Source organism: Hyperolius riggenbachi, chromosome 10 (genome assembly GCF_040937935.1).
Source record: "Hyperolius riggenbachi isolate aHypRig1 chromosome 10, aHypRig1.pri, whole genome shotgun sequence".
NCBI lineage: Eukaryota > Metazoa > Chordata > Amphibia > Anura > Hyperoliidae > Hyperolius > Hyperolius riggenbachi.
Genome location: NC_090655.1, coordinates 93,462,000 through 93,479,399, shown reverse-complemented (window position 1 = coordinate 93,479,399; position 17,400 = coordinate 93,462,000).

The following is a 17,400-nucleotide window of genomic DNA, read 5'->3' as shown; positions in this document are numbered from 1 at the left end:
ATTCCTCCTGCTGCTGCTGCTGTCTGTCTGTGTTTCCCACTGCCAGGGTACACAGAATTAGCTTCTGCTGCCACTCTGCCACCAGCTATTACATCAAACAGTAGCTGCTCACATTACTCCTCTATTCCTCCTCCTGCTGCTGCTGCTGCTGCTGTCTGTCTGTGTTTCCCACTGCCAGGGTACACAGATTTACCTTCTGCTGCCACTCTGCCACCAGCTATTACGTCAAACAATAGCTGCACACATAATTACTCCTCCATTCCTCCTGCTGCTGCTGCTGTCTGTCTGTCTGTGTTTCCCAACGCCAGGGTACACAGATTTACCTTCTGCTGCCACCAGCTATTACGTCAAAAAATAGCTATATCTGTGTAATTGGTTGTAAAACCAAAACTACAAAACCATTACAAAAAAAAAGGTTTAATTTTTCTGAGGTGCCCGGGTTGAAAACTGTGTTGTCCCAGTTGTGTATTGGACACGATGTGGGCTGCACGACCGCTGTCTGGGACCTCCTGTTGTGTTCATTTACGGCCTGGTATCACCGCTAGGTACCAGGGCTATTATGTCACGCTGCCTACCTGCTGCCACACTCACACTACTCCTCCATTCCTCCTGCTGCTGCTGCTGTCTGTCTGTGTTTCCCACTGCCAGGGTACACAGAATTAGCTTCTGCTGCCACTCTGCCACCAGCTATTACGTCAAACAATAGCTGCTCACATTACTCCTCCATTCCTCCTCCTGCTGCTGCTGCTGTCTGTCTGTGTTTCCCACTGCCAGGGTACACAGATTTACCTTCTGCTGCCACTCTGCCACCAGCTATTACGTCAAACAATAGCTGCACACATAATTACTCCTCCATTCCTCCTGCTGCTGCTGCTGTCTGTCTGTGTTTCCCACTGCCAGGGTACACAGATTTACCTTCTGCTGCCACTCTGCCACCAGCTATTACGTCAAAAAATAGCTATATCTGTGTAATTTGTTGTAAAAACAAAACAACCCCCCCCCCCCCCCAAAAAAAAATAATTTTTCTGAGGTGCCCGGGTTGAAAACTGTGTTGTCCCAGTTGTGTATTGGACACAATGTGGGCTGCACGACCGCTGTCTGGGACCTCCTGCCTGCTGTGTTTATTTACAGCCCTGGTATCACCGCTAGGTACCAGGGCTATTATGTCACGCTGCCTGCCTCATTGACTGCCTGCTGCCACACACTCATCCTCCTCCTCCTGCTGCTGAATTTACCTCCTGCTGTCTGTGTGTTTCCACTGCCAGGGAGCTCATACAATGGCGCTTCCAACATGCGTGCGCCACCAGCTATTTGTTACGCTCAAAAATAGCTGCATTTCTTTAAAAAAAAAAATTGAAAAGAGAAATAAGTGAAGAAGAAGACGATATAGAAGAAGATGAAGAAGAGGAAGAAGAAGAAGAAGAAGAAGAAGAAGAAGAAGAAGAAGAAGAAGAAGAAGAAGAAGAAGAAGAAGAAGAAGAAGAAGAAGAAGAAGAAGAAGAAGAAGGAGAAGAAGATGAAGATGAAGAAGAAGAAGATGAAGAAGATGAAGAAGAAGAAGATGAAGAAGAAGAAGATGAAGAAGAAGAAGATGAAGAAGAAGAAGATGAAGATGAAGAAGAAGAAGAAGATGAAGAAGATGAAGATGAAGAAGATGAAGAAGATGAAGAAGAAGAAGAAGAAGATGAAGAAGAAGAAGATGAAGATGAAGAAGAAGAAGAAGATGAAGAAGATGAAGAAGAAGATGAAGAAGATGAAGAAGATGAAGAAGAAGATGAAGAAGATGAAGAAGAAGAAGATGAAGAAGATGAAGAAGATGAAGAAAAAGAAGATGAAGAAGAAGAAGATGATGATGAAGAAGATGAAGAAGATGAAGAAGAAGAAGAAGAAGACAATATAAAAGAAGAAGAAGATATAGAAGAAGATATAGAAGAAGAAGATATAGAAGAAGAAGATATAGAAGAAGAAGAAGAAGAAGATATAGAAGATAAAGAAGAAGAAGAAGAAGTATATACAGTACTGAACAAATTTCTGGACACAACTTCTCTTTTCAACTTTTTTTTTTTAAAGGAACATCCCCACATAATCACTTGCTGTTGTTACTTGGAAAAAAAGAGGTTTCTTGCATCATTCACCCTCAAAACAAGTGTTGGAAGCTATTTAAGGCCATTTCGAATAGTCAGCTCGAATAATGAGCTCGAATACCGACTCGAATAGTGAGCTCGAATTCCGAGGTCGAATCGAATAGTAAAAATTATTCGACTCGAATATTCGACTGACCTCGAATAATTTACTATTCGAATTCGACCTAACTCGAATTTTGAAAAGGGGTATTTGAGCACCACTACTTTAGGCTTGATAAAGTTTGGTGCTAGAAATACAGACAGAAATATGACTGCAGGAGAAAAGTCACATTTTTGCTTTTAGCTACCTAATAGCGGTCTGCAATATGTTTAGTCTGGTTACTTCCAGAGCAGAACTTCTTCTTGGAGTGGAAATTTACAGCTTTGTTAAAAGTTTAATTTGGAGTAAAAACGTAAGAAAGCCAAGCAACACAATTTACTGTGCAAACATAAAAGCTTTGCATTTATAGCATTTTAAGAATGAATAAACTTATATTACAAACACTGTGGGCATCATAATTGTGAAACATAACAAAATATAAAATTATCAGCCATATAAGTGATTTAATATCGCAGTTTACATTTCAATTCCTTTTGAAATTGCTACACTCATCTTAACAACCTCACAACTCCCAACATAATAGACATAGTCAGTGCATTATATTATATGTGAGGACAATTCAGCATAGCTTTTAGAGGCAAACACAGGGGGCATAAAATAATATGTATAGGTAATAGCGGTTTCTACGGTGATACTCGGCAGTCAGTGTGGCAGCGTTTTTGTACCTCCACATTATGCAGTTTGTGACATGGAAGTAATTAAAAAGAAAAAACTAAAGGAATGCAAAAAAACCTTTTTTTTCAGCAGTTTGTCCTGGTTTCTAATACCTGTAGGAGCTGCCATTCCCCTCCCCCCCTCCACCTTCTTCCTTCTCTCTGCCCTTATTTATCCAGGGGAAGGTGTGAATGTAATCAAGTGTGATTTTCTAAACTGCTTGAAGAACAGTGTACAGCAGTTTCACCCCCCCCCCCCCCCCACCACTGATGAAACCTTTTGTTTGCTCATTGCTACTGCTAATTACAGCAATGCAATCTGGCTGTTCTTTCTGCTGATGACAGGCCATGGAAGTAGAACAAGAAAATCCTCTAACAAACAACAAACATTTAAATGTAAAGAGAAGAGGTAGAATTTAATTTTTTCAGTAATAAGCCATATTGGCGTGGACAAAACATGATGTGGGAGGAGCCAAATACTGGCAGTTTCTAGGCTAAAAATGAGCTCTCCCCCAGTGGAGACCGGTATAGTTGCCCCCAGTATAGGTTAGATAGGTACGTGCCGGCAGTATAGGTTATATAGGTAGGTGTTGGCAGTATAGGCTAGATAGGTAGGTGCCCCCAGTATAAGTTATATAGGTAGGTGCCCGCAGTATAGGCTAGATAGGTAAGTGCCCACAGTATAGGTTAGATAGGTAGATGCCCTAGTATAGATCAGATAGGTAGGTGCATGTAGTATAGGTTAGATAGGTAGGTACCCCTCAGTATAGGTTAGATAGGTAGATGCCGCCAGTATAGATTAGATAGGTAGGAGTCTCCAGGCAGCATAGGGTGGGCAAGCAACTAGAGCAAAGTTTCAACTCACCTGGCTTCCTTTGCAAACAGCCTCTATCTTCTTCTGGCATCTGTCGCATTGGTAAGAGCTCCCCCTGTGATGACATGCGCTTACGTCATCACAGTGGGCACTGTTACTATAGCGATAGACGCCGCACGCCAGGACAGGAAGAAGATATAGGCTGTGTGTGGAGGAAGCCAGGTGAGTTGAAACTTTGCTCTGGTCGCTTCGTACAGCCCCTGCCGCTGTGCCCACTCTCCTGCCGCTCCGCCGCCAGCAGCAGAGCAAGGCCCCCCTTCTTGTGAGGCCCCAAGTGGGGTGTGGCTCGCCTGTATGCTGGCGACGCCCCTGTGTGATTGTAACAACCCCAGGTTCATCTAAAAGGCAAAAGGAGACCAGGAGCCCAATGGTACAGAATCGTGTAAGAGTCAGAAAAGCAAATTGCTAAGGATGTATATACTCACAAAGGAGGATTGTAATTCCTTGAAACCACCGTCAGAGGAGGTGGGTAATTACCGTCCCGGCTCGGTTTTCCAGGTCTGTGACAGGTACTGGGTGGTTGCACTCCAGAAGTTCTTTAGGACAACTAAAAACTATCACCTCTAAAAGAGGTATGACAAGAAACATAAAAGATAGGCTAATAAACTGTTAATCTTATAAACAGAGAGGTAATCTTACCTCTCTTGAAGAATTTGGACCAGTTTATTGAAAAAGGTATTTTATTCGAGTGCATAAAATTGACAATGCGTTTTGCAGGTGCTTGTCTGCTTCCTTAGGTCAGTGAAAAAACAGGTGCCTTAACTGCTATGGCTGTGTGGCAAGCATGAGTGCCTCTCTGTCTCAAATGAATTTGTTTATTGTTGCAGACCAAGCCAACGTTTCGGGATATGCAAGTCCCCTCATCAGGGCATACCAAGTCTGTTAATCAAAATCGCACAGACCAATGTCCAGGCAGTCTGTCTCTAAAAACTCACTAGCAAGTGTTGTATGTTCACCGGAGGCTGCTTACCTATCCTGATTAGGAAAGCTTGTGATTGGCCGCTCAACTACAACTCACACCTCTAGAAGGGGAAGCTCCTCAGACAGGGTGGAAGTAGCCATGTCATGAGTAGATACGGTCAATGAGATGCAAATAATTCCAGCGTTCATTCAAATCTGGTACCGGCTTGTGGTGACAGACCTTTCTTCTCTTCGGTTTGTGTACATGACTTCTCTCTTCGTCTAGAGCACATAGGCCCTTCTGGGAGCATCACACCATCACCTTTGCCTGCCTGCACAGGACTTTGTATTTCGGAGGCTGGATAGTGTACTGTTTAAGGGCACCGCCTTTGACATGGGAGACCAAGGTTCGAATCCTGGCTAGGGTCAGTACCTATTTGGTAAGGAGTTCAAGGCAAGCCTCCCTAACAGTGCAGGGTGGCCTCTTCAGCGCATCTCAGTGGCTGCAGCTCTTGAGCGCTTTGAGTCCAACAGGAGAAAAGCGCTATATAAATGTTCAGATTATTATTATAATTAACCGTGTTCCTCCCGGTTCCTCTTGTTGTGTGTTTCATTCAAATCTCATGCAAATTTTATGCGGCTCAAAATTGGACCAATCAGAATTGACAGGAAGTTGTATATCATCTCTTGATACTCTGCAGTCTACTGAACTTTGATCCTGCTTACCAATTTCTGACCAGCTGTCTGACTGTTGTCAACGGTGACAAGTAAGCCTAAACTAGTAAGGCAGCCTGCCAATATCACTGCGGATATGGCTGTCAATAGGCAGCTTGTTGGAAATAAATGAACTAACAGAGAGAAGAGAGATTTGCAGCTGCATGAAGAAACCTTTTAAAGGAAATCAGATTTTTCTGCATCTGATGTTATTTTGGATCAATGTATTGCGTTATTTATTTCCCTTTCCAAAGGTTACTTTACTTGTATCAAATTTAGACACATTTAAGCAGCTATTTTCTTTTTTTTAGTTCTGTCATTTATATTTGCTCTTATAGCTCCATTTTTTACTGCTGAGCGCACACAGCTGCAATATAGAGAGAACATTTCAGCATTGGGATGATGTACTTCTTTTGTGTTTTAAGTTGTTGTTTTGAAGCCGTTTTGAAGCGGTTATTTACTATTTTTTAATATTCCGGGGAAAAAAGTTTCCAAACGAGATAGGTAAAATACACTAAAAGGTACCTGCGTATTATACCGTCTACCAAATTTGACTGCCCCCTGTTTAAAAGGTATTTACTCCCCTTTGGAATTCTGCATACTGTTGGAAAGTTGAGAGCAGGACCGGTTCTAGACGTTTTACTGCCCAAGGCAAACTTGAGAGGATGTGCCCCCCCCCTCCCCACCCCGGGAATTGGAATAATTGCACAGCACCCGACAATTTGCACTGCATGTTGTAGCTGCAGTGAGCCCCACAAAAAACGCCCTCAGTATAGTTAGGTAGCCAGTTAAAGGTGCCTCCAGTGTTGGTAGCTAGGTACAGTTGCCCACAGTATAGGTTGGCCAGGCACTCTCTTCTCGTCCTGTTTCTGCCTGGTGCTGCCCCCAGACTTTTGCTGCCTGAGGAAGTCACCTCACTTGGCCTCATTAGTGGACTGGACCTAGTTGAGAGTCATGGCTTTCATTTGCACTATGCCCGCATGAGTGCGATGAATCATTCCTGAGTTAGGGGGTGTTGAATGAGGGGTGCCCACTCATTTCACAGTGATATTCCCCACTTTACTGGCATCATTGTCCCATATCGTTTTATTCTAACTCTATGTCTACTTGGATATTGGACATTGCACACCAGCATGAGGCAGGGCTTCTTGGCACACACTGTGTAATGCCTGAATTGGGCGCCACTATAGTGCGCAGCCCGTGCAGCAGTAATACAGGGTTCTGGTGATTGCCATACCACAAATTACTTCTACCTCCAAGTTGCTATGACTCGGAGGGGAAATAGTTATTAACGCCGCCAGGAATTTCACCGGCAGCAGGGTGAGCCGCCATTCAGCTCACTCTGTGTCAAAGTGACCGGGTGGCAAAGTGTCGTGAACGCCACCAGAACCCTTGCCCGCTTGCTTCGCTTACTGGGCTTTGGGCTGGAAATTCACGTTGCCAGGTTAGTGCTGCTGGCAGGCAGGTGCAGCAGACACCCCTCATTTAACACCCCTAACTCAGGAACGGTACACCACCCCAAAGCAGTCATAGGCCATAGTGAAAATTAATGGTAAGATCTTCACCTTTCCAACAAAATGTAGATTTTCAAAGGGGAGTAAATATATTCTAAACATGTGGCAGTGAAATTCGGTAGATGGTATGATACATAAGTACCCACTAATGTTAAGATAGACATCAGTACATTTCCAGTGCTTATGATTACTTCATCAGCTTTGATGGCCATTTCTAGAGTGGAGCGGGACAGATGTGAAGGGTTTCCATGTTGGTATGAAAATCTGTATAACATATCATCACTATAAAAGTCATTTGTAACCCTACACAATTATTATCTTTCATTTTCTGTCTGCTGCTCCTATATCTTTTTTTTTAGGAAACGTGCTGGAAACCATGACAACCATACACAGCTGAGTGTTAAATGAACCTAGAATTCTCCTCTGTTTTATAGATTCAGAATTCCAAATCAGCAATAATGGGCACCCATGGCCTTTTGTAAATTTGAGTGCCACCATAGACCACAATATTAACTGACTATAGCGACGCCCAGTGGAAAACTGGGGCGCCGGAGGCGATGGGATGGCTGAAACATTTAGATATAGCAATGGAGGGGCAGATAGTGGCAGATGGGGGGGGGGGGCATTAGTGGTGGAGGGACAGATAGTGGCCCATATGCAATTCACTTCTTCTCCTGAGTTTTCTTCTTGGTGATATTTTCACACCTTTTCATAAAATGCATTTTAAACCAACAGCGAGCCAGAAAATACTCAAAATAATTTTGACAGTATGTATTCACCATTGTTTGGGTACTTTTTTAACTATAAAATGCAGAAAAGATAATTTAAAAAGAAGTTGAAAATTATCTCCTAGGAGAAAACTCAGGAGAAGAAGTTAATTGCATATGGACCCTCTCCATTATTATTATTACTCTCACTCTACCCCCCATTTCTCTCTGTCAATCACAGGTATGAAATCACAGGTATGTCAGTGCAAAACTGGCTGTTGAAATGAAGAGGATTGAAGAGGATTTTACAATAATGTCTTGTCTAAAGAAGAGAATCCTCTAGAAAAGGCATTTCCAATGCATTAGACGTTAGATACAATATATCACATCTAACAAAAATCTTTGGATTGATGTTCAATTGTTTTGTCCATCCAGGAAAGGCCATTTCATATGAGATTAAGCAGGCAGAGCTGCCGCTTCCATAGAGGCAAAGGCTCTAATTATACTAGAGCCTGTAGGGGGCCGCCAAGGACCCCCCCCCCCCTCCAACTATGGTGACCCTATACATGCCTGCAGGGAATGAGGAAGAGAAGTCCTGAGCATAGAGTATGAAGCTGCCTCCAGTGTCCTGCCTGGATTAGATAAGATTCTGCTATGTGTACACTCTGCATTTGTAGGATAAAAGAGATGGGGCATAACGAGGACCACACCAATGCTTTTGGGAACATATGATGGACACCTAATGATATTGTGTGATGGAGAGGCAGGATGGGGCCTGGCAGCTAGCCCGGGGGCCAAGGGTGGTGAGTTTGCTGTTGGGGGTGGGGCTCTGCTAGGAGGGCCTCCAAGTTACTTTTGCTCCAGGGCCCCATTGTAGCTAGAACCAGCAGGAGTGAGGTGTGGCCATGGACGGGAGGGCAGTGTGAACCCTGGCAGAAGCTTGGTGATGAGTGGTGATGCTGCGGAAAGGAGTGCATTGAGGGCATGGGGGGAGGACCGTGGTGATGCTGCGAGCAGTAGAGGCATTAGGGTAAAGCACCGTAGCTTTGTACAGCAGCATTGCCTGGTTGTATATACTGCCTTCTTGTGCCTTGTATATAGTTAGATATTATGGTCTGTTTATCTGTTTGCTGTCTACAGGATTAATTCACCGTGGAGGCACCATTGTTCACCTGCCACTCGTATATATATTGCACTTGTATATACTGCAAGTGTGGTGTCCAGTTCCATTACCTGTGCAGTTCATAACACAGCACTATAACCCTAACATGACCTAACATTGCTGATCTCTGAAACAATGTGCTTGTTCTGAAACAATCAATATGCTCCTTTAACACGCTGATCTAGTTCAAAAATTGACCAAACGTCTCCCTCTGGTAAACTGAATGCTAGTCTAGTTATTTACGCTAATTTGATCTGAAATGCACACTATAGTTCATTGAAATATTAACCTTCGACTCCATGCAGAACAATCTTAAAGCAAACCTGAACTGAAAATTTAAAGTCAAACTAAACATACACACATCATACCTACATCATACCTACCACCTGTGTAGTCTACTTATCAATCTCTTTCTCCTCTACTGCATAATGTGTATTCACTGTAATCGAGGTAATATTCGTCCTCCATTTTAAAAATGGCGATGACCCTGTAACAGCTTCCTGGTCAGCACACTGTTAAACTGTAATATCGCCCACTTGAGCCATAGGGAAACATGGACATCACCTTGCGCATCAGTTGTCCTTTCAGTTGTAACTGACAGCGTCAGCAACTGATATATTTCAGTTCTGACAAAATCTTGTCAGAACTGGAAGGGAATTGGAATCATTGTTAGGGCCCTGGTACACCAAAAAGCATTTTGTGGGTCATTTTCGTTTTTTTTTTAATGGTTTCATTGACTTACATTACATTTATGGTTAAATCATGGCAAAATAGCCACAATCACGATTTTTAAAAAATTTGCAATTGCCACGATTTTACCGCAATTTTAATGTAAATCGATGGAAGTGTTTTTTAGAAAATGACCCGCAAAACGCTTTTTTGGTGTGTCAGGGCCCTTAGTTACTCTCAGAAGCTCATAATTTGCTTCTGACAGCGAGGTAAGCATGTAATATTTATTTGCTGGTACATCGTGTGATTATTTTAAATATGTTTACTCGGTTCAGGTTCCCCTTTTAAGGTTTGTATAGTTTATGTACACTACACCTTTCTATGTCTCTAGATTGTAAGCTCGCAAGGGCAGGGACCTCCTCCTAGTGTTTCTCATACTGCTGTAATTTTAACATATGTACATGTACCAACTACACATCAACTATGTACTGTATGTATTTGTATTTATTCTATTCAATGTCATGACTGTACAGTGTCTTGTATTTCTTATGTATATTTGTTCCCCATTATTTGTTTGTACTATGTACAGCGCTACGGAAGATGTTGGCACTATATAAATAAAATAAAATAATAATAATAATATAAGTTTTTTTTTTTTCAAATGACATAGATGACTGAATGAATGAATGAATGCTCACACAGAAACCTAGACTAACTATGTAAACACTTTGATTTTCCGCTGCTGAAATAATCATTCCTGATCAGTTTGGCCAGAAATCTAAAACCTGAACTGGTTTCCTATGTAGGGATCTGGATGAACGAACAGACCGCTGTCCCCTGACATCTTTTGTTCCTGACGCAACTTCAAAAGGAATTTCGACAGCAGAGTGCAGCTTCTATATCTCCCTTCTCTTACTACTATTTTGATGGGGCTCCCCTTACCCCACATGTCCGAAAGAGCCAGATCATCCACAAGGAAACATAGGCAGATGCCTAGGGCTCCGAAGGTGTACAGGGGCTCATATGGCACCTTTTCTGACCCCTATTCTACCACTTACCTTACTAAAGAAGCCAGACTGCCAGCAGAAGGAGCTAAATTTAGTATCCCCATAGGGCCCCATTTCATGTTAATCCTTCGTTGATGTCCAACCCCCCATTTCCAAATTCCCTCTTCCCCTCCCCACCCACCAGTATTGCCAATTTATCCCACAGTGCTATAAGGGACAACTAGCCCCTTCATGAATGTGAAGCGTTATGCATTGCATCTAGTGATTATTGTAATGTGCTCATTACAATTTTGCCAAAGTTTGCTAAGTGTTTTGTAATTACATCATAATCACAAAAGAAAAGCACAAAATGTTGCAAATTTACGAGCATAGATTCATTTTTCGTAATTACAATCATTTTTGTAATGACAATCGTTTTTGTGATGACATTTTTGTAATTACTAATAGTTTCATAATTCTGAGTATTTTTTAGGACGAACGATTTCATGTCACCGTAATTTTGTAATTTCGTGTAATTTTATTGTCTTATAAGAAATAACAAAATTACGAATAACACAAAATTACGATTTAACGCAAAATGAAGAATGACGAAATTGAGAATTTTCTGAGAATTACAAATTACAATTTGGTGTCGTAATTACGAAAACGTGAAATTTCGTCTCATCACTAATTGCATCATCAGTACCATATTGATTGTGGTATTCTTGCGATATATACTGCAGAGGTGTAACTACAAATCACGACCCCCCCCCCCCCTGGAAACCTTTGATGAGGCCCCCCAATGTTTCCCTTACCCACCCTTGCTGACCCTCACAGCCTGGGTGCCCATCTTGCAAGGGTTATAAAACAAGTGTGGACATCATAATCATCAAACCCATAATAAGTGTAGCTCATTGATGGGCCGAAATTTCACATCGAAATTCGCATTTTTGCATCGTAATCGAAATGCGAAATTTCGGGGAAAATCGTAATTGATTTCGTATGTAATAGTAGTATTTCAAAATTTCGTCTAATTTTTCGCGGAATTTGGCAGTTAATAGCAATAGCCCCCGTACATGCTATTGCTACCAAAAATGGTTAAAGCGGATCAGAGATGAAAAACTAACTATAACAAGTAACTTGTCTATATATCTTATCTAAAGTTTAGATGGTTTACACAGCAAATCTAGCTGCAAACAGCTTCAACAGAATATGATTATTTATTCCTGTGATACAATGACAGCAGCCATGTTGTTTGTAAACATTACACAGAGGCAGGCTTATCTGTATCTTGAGCCATCAGCCTAATCCCCTCTCCTCCTCCCTCCTCCCCTCTGCCTCTGAAATCAATGACTAGTAACACCTCCCCTCCTCCTGCCCAGACTGATCTCCCATAAGCCCTTCCTACTGCTAAGGCTCTCTGAAAACCTGTGGGCGTGGCTTTTTTAGTTTATAGGGAATTAGAGTATTAAAACAAGAACAAAAAAAGTATTTGGCTTGAGGAATGCCCTATAAACAACAGGAAAGGAACACAATTATGCAATGTGTAAAGGTTCACCTCGGGTCCACTTTAAGGAGAATATTGAGTACAAGTAAAAACAAAAAAAAGAATTTTTAAAAAGACATTGTAGTTTTTGAGAAAATCGAATTTAAAAATGCACATAAAAAATGTTTTTAAACTGTCATTTTTTGCAAGTTTAAAAAACACTTTTCTTTGCATTTTTTAAATCAATTTTCTCAAAACTATAAGGTCTTTTTGGAAAAAAAATTTTTTACCTTGTACCCCCCTATTCCCTTTAACATAGGTAGCAATTCTGGTGTCAGTAACATGTATGATAGCTTTGCTATGAACCTCCAAAACCGGCACAAAATTACGCACATTTTTATGCATTTAATTACGACTACAAAATCAATTTAGTTAGCAAATCGTAATTACTTATAGGCGTAATTGCGAAAATGTACACAAAATGTTGCGAAATCGTAATTTTGCCGATTACTATCATCACTGGAACACCTGATCTGAAGGATGACCCCATTATCTGAGGGAGTGAAGTGGTAGTTGGGGCCCCCTTACAGCTCTGGGCCCCCCTGCAGTCACAGGGGCTGCTCCCCTGTAGTTACGTCCCTGGGCTGCTCCCCTGTAGTTACGCCCCTGGGCTGCTCCCCTGTAGTTACGCCCCTGGGCTGCTCCCCTGTAGTTACGCCCCTGGCTTACTGCTCAGCTATTACTTTTAATATACATGTATAGATGTCTAGAGCAATTCATGTAACTGCCACTGGCTCTTTGGTTATATTTTGTTAGCAGTTGATATATGATATAACTGTATAGCATTACTGTGTGTAAAGATTTATGCTTCTCCTTTGGATAAAGAATCATTTCAGCGACTTCTGAGTAGTATTTATCACTCTTTGATGGGATGTGTGAAAGTCTACATTCATTTTACTGTTTAGTAGTGACATAAGTGACAGCACCATACTCTGCATCCTCTGCACGTTATTGCTTTACCAATGGGTGTGCTTTTCCCTATTGACCAATTTATAAAGCTTTCTGTGGACCTGAACACATTTGTAAAATACCGCTGTCACTGCAGCCCTCCTGCTCCCAGCCTGTCACATAAATCTTTCTGCAGCTGGGCACATGTAAATCTGCCACATCTGATCGAGTGCTGGAGCCAGGTTTCAACTGCATAGAGATGTTATCTCAGCTATGTGATCATGTTTTAGCAGACAGTCCCATCACTTTCGCCCTGCTTTTGGGTAACTTTAACCAATCAGCCATAAAGAAAACCCCCTATCTTACCCTCTGACCTTCCCAAAACATGAACTATTTCCTGATGCCTTAACCGAAGGTCTTTGATTACCCTACTTCTGCAGACAGCAGGGCCTTCCCGACTGCAGTGCAGACATTTCAGGCAGATAAAGACTGATTTAACTATTGTATTGCACACGTTAGCAGAGAGCAAATATAAGCTTTCTTCAGCAGGGGTGGGGTGGGGAGGTAGGACACTGTCCTTGAAAGAGTTTAGAGAAGTAATGCTGCGTACACACGGTAAGGTTTTTCGTGCGATTTTGCGACCCGATCGGTTTTTCCACACGATTTTGCACTCAATTTGCTTATCTTCATTCGTTTTTCTTATCTTTTTTTCCATTCACTGCTATGAGAAATCGAGCGCAAAAACGATCGGGAGCAATATTGGACATTACGTATTTTATCAATCGGATCCATCTATCGCACGGAAAATCGTACTGTGTGTATTAGGTATAAGGATCACTACTCCACAATTTATTTCTGATCAGGGAAATATCACTCATTCGCCAAACCAAGTACACATCTAACTGTGTATGACTAGTTTATGTTCTTGATTTTTTTTATTCAGCGCAACCTCCTCCATCCTAACTATCTCAAGCGCACACTCCAACTCATCCCCCACCTCACCACAACACACAACGAAAATCCCCCATACTGATGTGTGCAGTATCTCATTATTACTGCTGGCTGCTAAGTTGTCTATAGTATGACTATGGTGGTGCTGGTGTGGAGGGTGGAACTCTGGAGGTAGCAGCTATGATTACAAACATGCTCCTGTGCATTGCAGCTAGAGCAAGGGACTGTTTTAAGACATGTTGGAGGAATATACTTCCCCCTTCAGTGACAGGCTTCTTTCAGTTCCTCACCTTACATTCCCTCCCATGGTGCTTGAATACTTCTTTCCTGCCAGGCCCTGGTCTCCTCTGCAGCAGGCACTGTGCCACTGACTTGTCTCCATCTCTTCCCCTTCTCTATTGTTGGCTTCTAGTCCTGCACACTGTGCACTGTAAAAAGAGATGACGACAGGCTGTGGTGCAGCCATCCACATGGGCGTATGGCAGCCCCTGCTTCAGTCAATCAGGGAGTAGAGCGGCAGCTGTCTCGAGATTTTACTCCTGTGAGGGTATCGGCTTGTGAGTAATTCCACCTTTCGGGATGGGGGAGCGCCCTTTTTCCCCTCCTGTGGATACCCATGGTACTATCCCAACTCCTTCTCCCGCAACCCATTGTTCCACATCCTTGGAACCCCCAGATTGCTCTCACATTGCCGCACCCATCCACACAACCTTTTGCCCGCCTCATCTCTCATATAGTGTAGCTGTAACAGCCATGCCTCCCCTCCAATCAGCAGTAAAAGAACCACATTCCCTTCCATCCAAGACCTCAGCCTGCCTCCAGAAGACCTGGGATCCCCGACCAGAGGTTCCAGAGTGAGATCATCGCTGGAGCATCGGTTGTTTAGGTCAGTAAGGCATGAGGGACAAGGTGGTAACAAATGTGTTAGTCGGGGAGGTCAAAGGAAGGGGCGGCGAAAAAAAGGAAAAGCGTAGATAGACTTTAAGGTGCAGAAAAAGCATTTAACTAGCTGAATAGAGTTAGGAATGTTTTTATGCCTCCATCCTTCCTTATCTCAGCACTGGGAAAGGTCAGATTCCTCTCCCTCTAGCCCATTTGTCTACGGCATGATTAGACATTGAAGAAACACAGTTGCTTTTATGTAAATTTCTATTTGAAATTGCTTTTTTTAGCATCACACGTGGTGGCTTGACTCATTATTCAGTAATGAGCTGTAAAAGAGAAATAGTTCCACCTCAGCTTGTGTATCACATTATATGGGGTCAGCTGCTTGTGCCATCCGGTCTCTATGACTTACGCAATGTCCTCAGACAGGGCAGCAGATTAATTCACCCGTTAAGTGGGCATTGATGTCATGGGCACCATTATGTGAGGCTATTCATCACCGTACTAATTATTAATAATAACTGCAGTAATCCCCACTTTTAGCGTGAACTTGCTCTGCCGCAACATGAACTTTCATTAACACATTTAAAACATTGCAAAACAAATGTCTAGTTGTCTTTTTATCACATAAATGTGCTTTTCAACAGAAATTAAACAGTAATTATCCACAGACTTGATTTCCATCTCCTAATTAAGCAGGTGAATAGGAATGCCTGCGAACAAGATGAACCTGCAGAACTGTCACCACAAAGTATTGCTAGGCATTCGGAAGGACTGCCCTACTCAGAAAGATGTAAAGACGGAAGAACGTAATAATGGCGCTTATTAAAAAGGGCGTCCCATTCACATCAATGTCAATCTTTTCTCAATTGGCACCAAGCATATAAAAAGGGAGCAGGGTAATGATGAAAGGACTATATCGTCTGTAAAAGGGCACCCCATAAATATAAACTATATCGCTAGTAGTGATGTGGGCAAACATCTATGGGCAGCCTGTCCCTGTACAACTTCTGGGCCGCAATGTCCCGCAGTAGTACGCATGCCCTGGCCTGGACGCGTTCATTAGTAAGCATGCCCTGGCCCAGCGGTGCGCGCCGTTGATTGCGCGCCTGTGGCTTTGCGCATCATTTGACGTCACTAAGCATGTCCGGCCACAGGCGCGCAATCAAGGAGCGCACCGCCAGGACAGGGCATGCATACTAATGAACGCATCCGGGCCAGGGCATGCGTACTACTGCGGAACATTGCAACCTGGAAGTAGTACAGGGCCAGGCTGCCCATAGATGTTCACTGGCAAGCAGCTCGCCAGCATCTCTAATCGCTAGTTATCTTTAACTTTAATTTACATACCAAATTTATCGATTACAATTCCCATTTTTAACAAATAATAATTTCAAAAGCTGTATGATTGTTTCTAAAACTGTCCCTTATGCGTTCTCAGAAAAAACTTCAACTTTTTGCACCGTAATGAGCATCTTCTGCAATTCTCACCTATGTTACAAATTATCATTTTTCAACAAACTTACTTAAACTTATATACATATATAAAAAGTTTATTTTTATGTTTTGACTCCTCAAAAATGTTATTCTATGTTAAATAAAACCATAAACAATCATATACTAATTTATATTACACAAACAAAACACAGATTTAACCACTTAAAGAAAATCTGAACTGAAAATTAAAAGTCAAAATAAACATACACAAGTCACACTTACCTTCCATGTAGTCTACTCCTCAAACTCTTTCTCCTCTCCTGCGTCCTGTTTGTCCACTGTGATCAATGGAATTCTCCGTCCTCCATTTTGAAAATGGCCATTACCCATAACAGCTTTCTGGTCAGCACACTGTTAAACTGTAACATCGCCCAATTGAGCCATAGGGAAACATGGACATTACAGGGCACTTCAGTTGTCCACTCAGCTATAACTGACAGCAACTGATATATAACTGACAGCAACTGATATATTTCAGTTCTGACAAAATGTTGTCAGAACTGGAAGGGATCATTGTCAGAAGAAAATGGAACACTTCTGAGATGAACTGATGGCAAGGTAACTATTTAATGTTCATTTGAAGTTACCTCATGTGTTTATTTTAAATATTTTTACTCAGTACAGGTTCCCTTTAAGCCCACAGGGTTGTTTAGTTTTTTAGTTACATAGTTATTTTGGTTGAAAAAAGACATACGTCCATCGAGTTCAACCAGTACAAAGTACAACTCCAGCCCGTCCCCCACATACCCCTGTTGATCCAGAGGAAGGCGAAAAAACCCCCACAAGGCATGGTTCAATTAGCCCCAAAAGGGAAAAATTCCTTCCTGACTCCAGATGGCAATCAGATAAAATCCCTGGATCAACATCATTAGGCATAACCTAGTAATTGTAGCAATAGATGTCTTTCAACGCAAGGAAAGCCCCCTTTAAATGCAGGTATAGAGTTTGCCATAACGACTTCTTGTGGCAATGCATTCCACATCTTAATCACTCACTGTAAAGAACCCTTTCCTAAATAAATGGCTAAAACGTTTTTCCTCCATGCGCAGATTATGTTCTCTAGTCCTTTGAGAGGGCCTAGGGACAAAAAGCTCATCCGCCAAGCTATTATATTGCCCTCTGATGTATTTATACATGTTAATTAGATCTCCTCTAAGGCATCTTTTCTCTAGACTAAATAAACCCAGTTTATCTAACCTTTCTTGGTAAG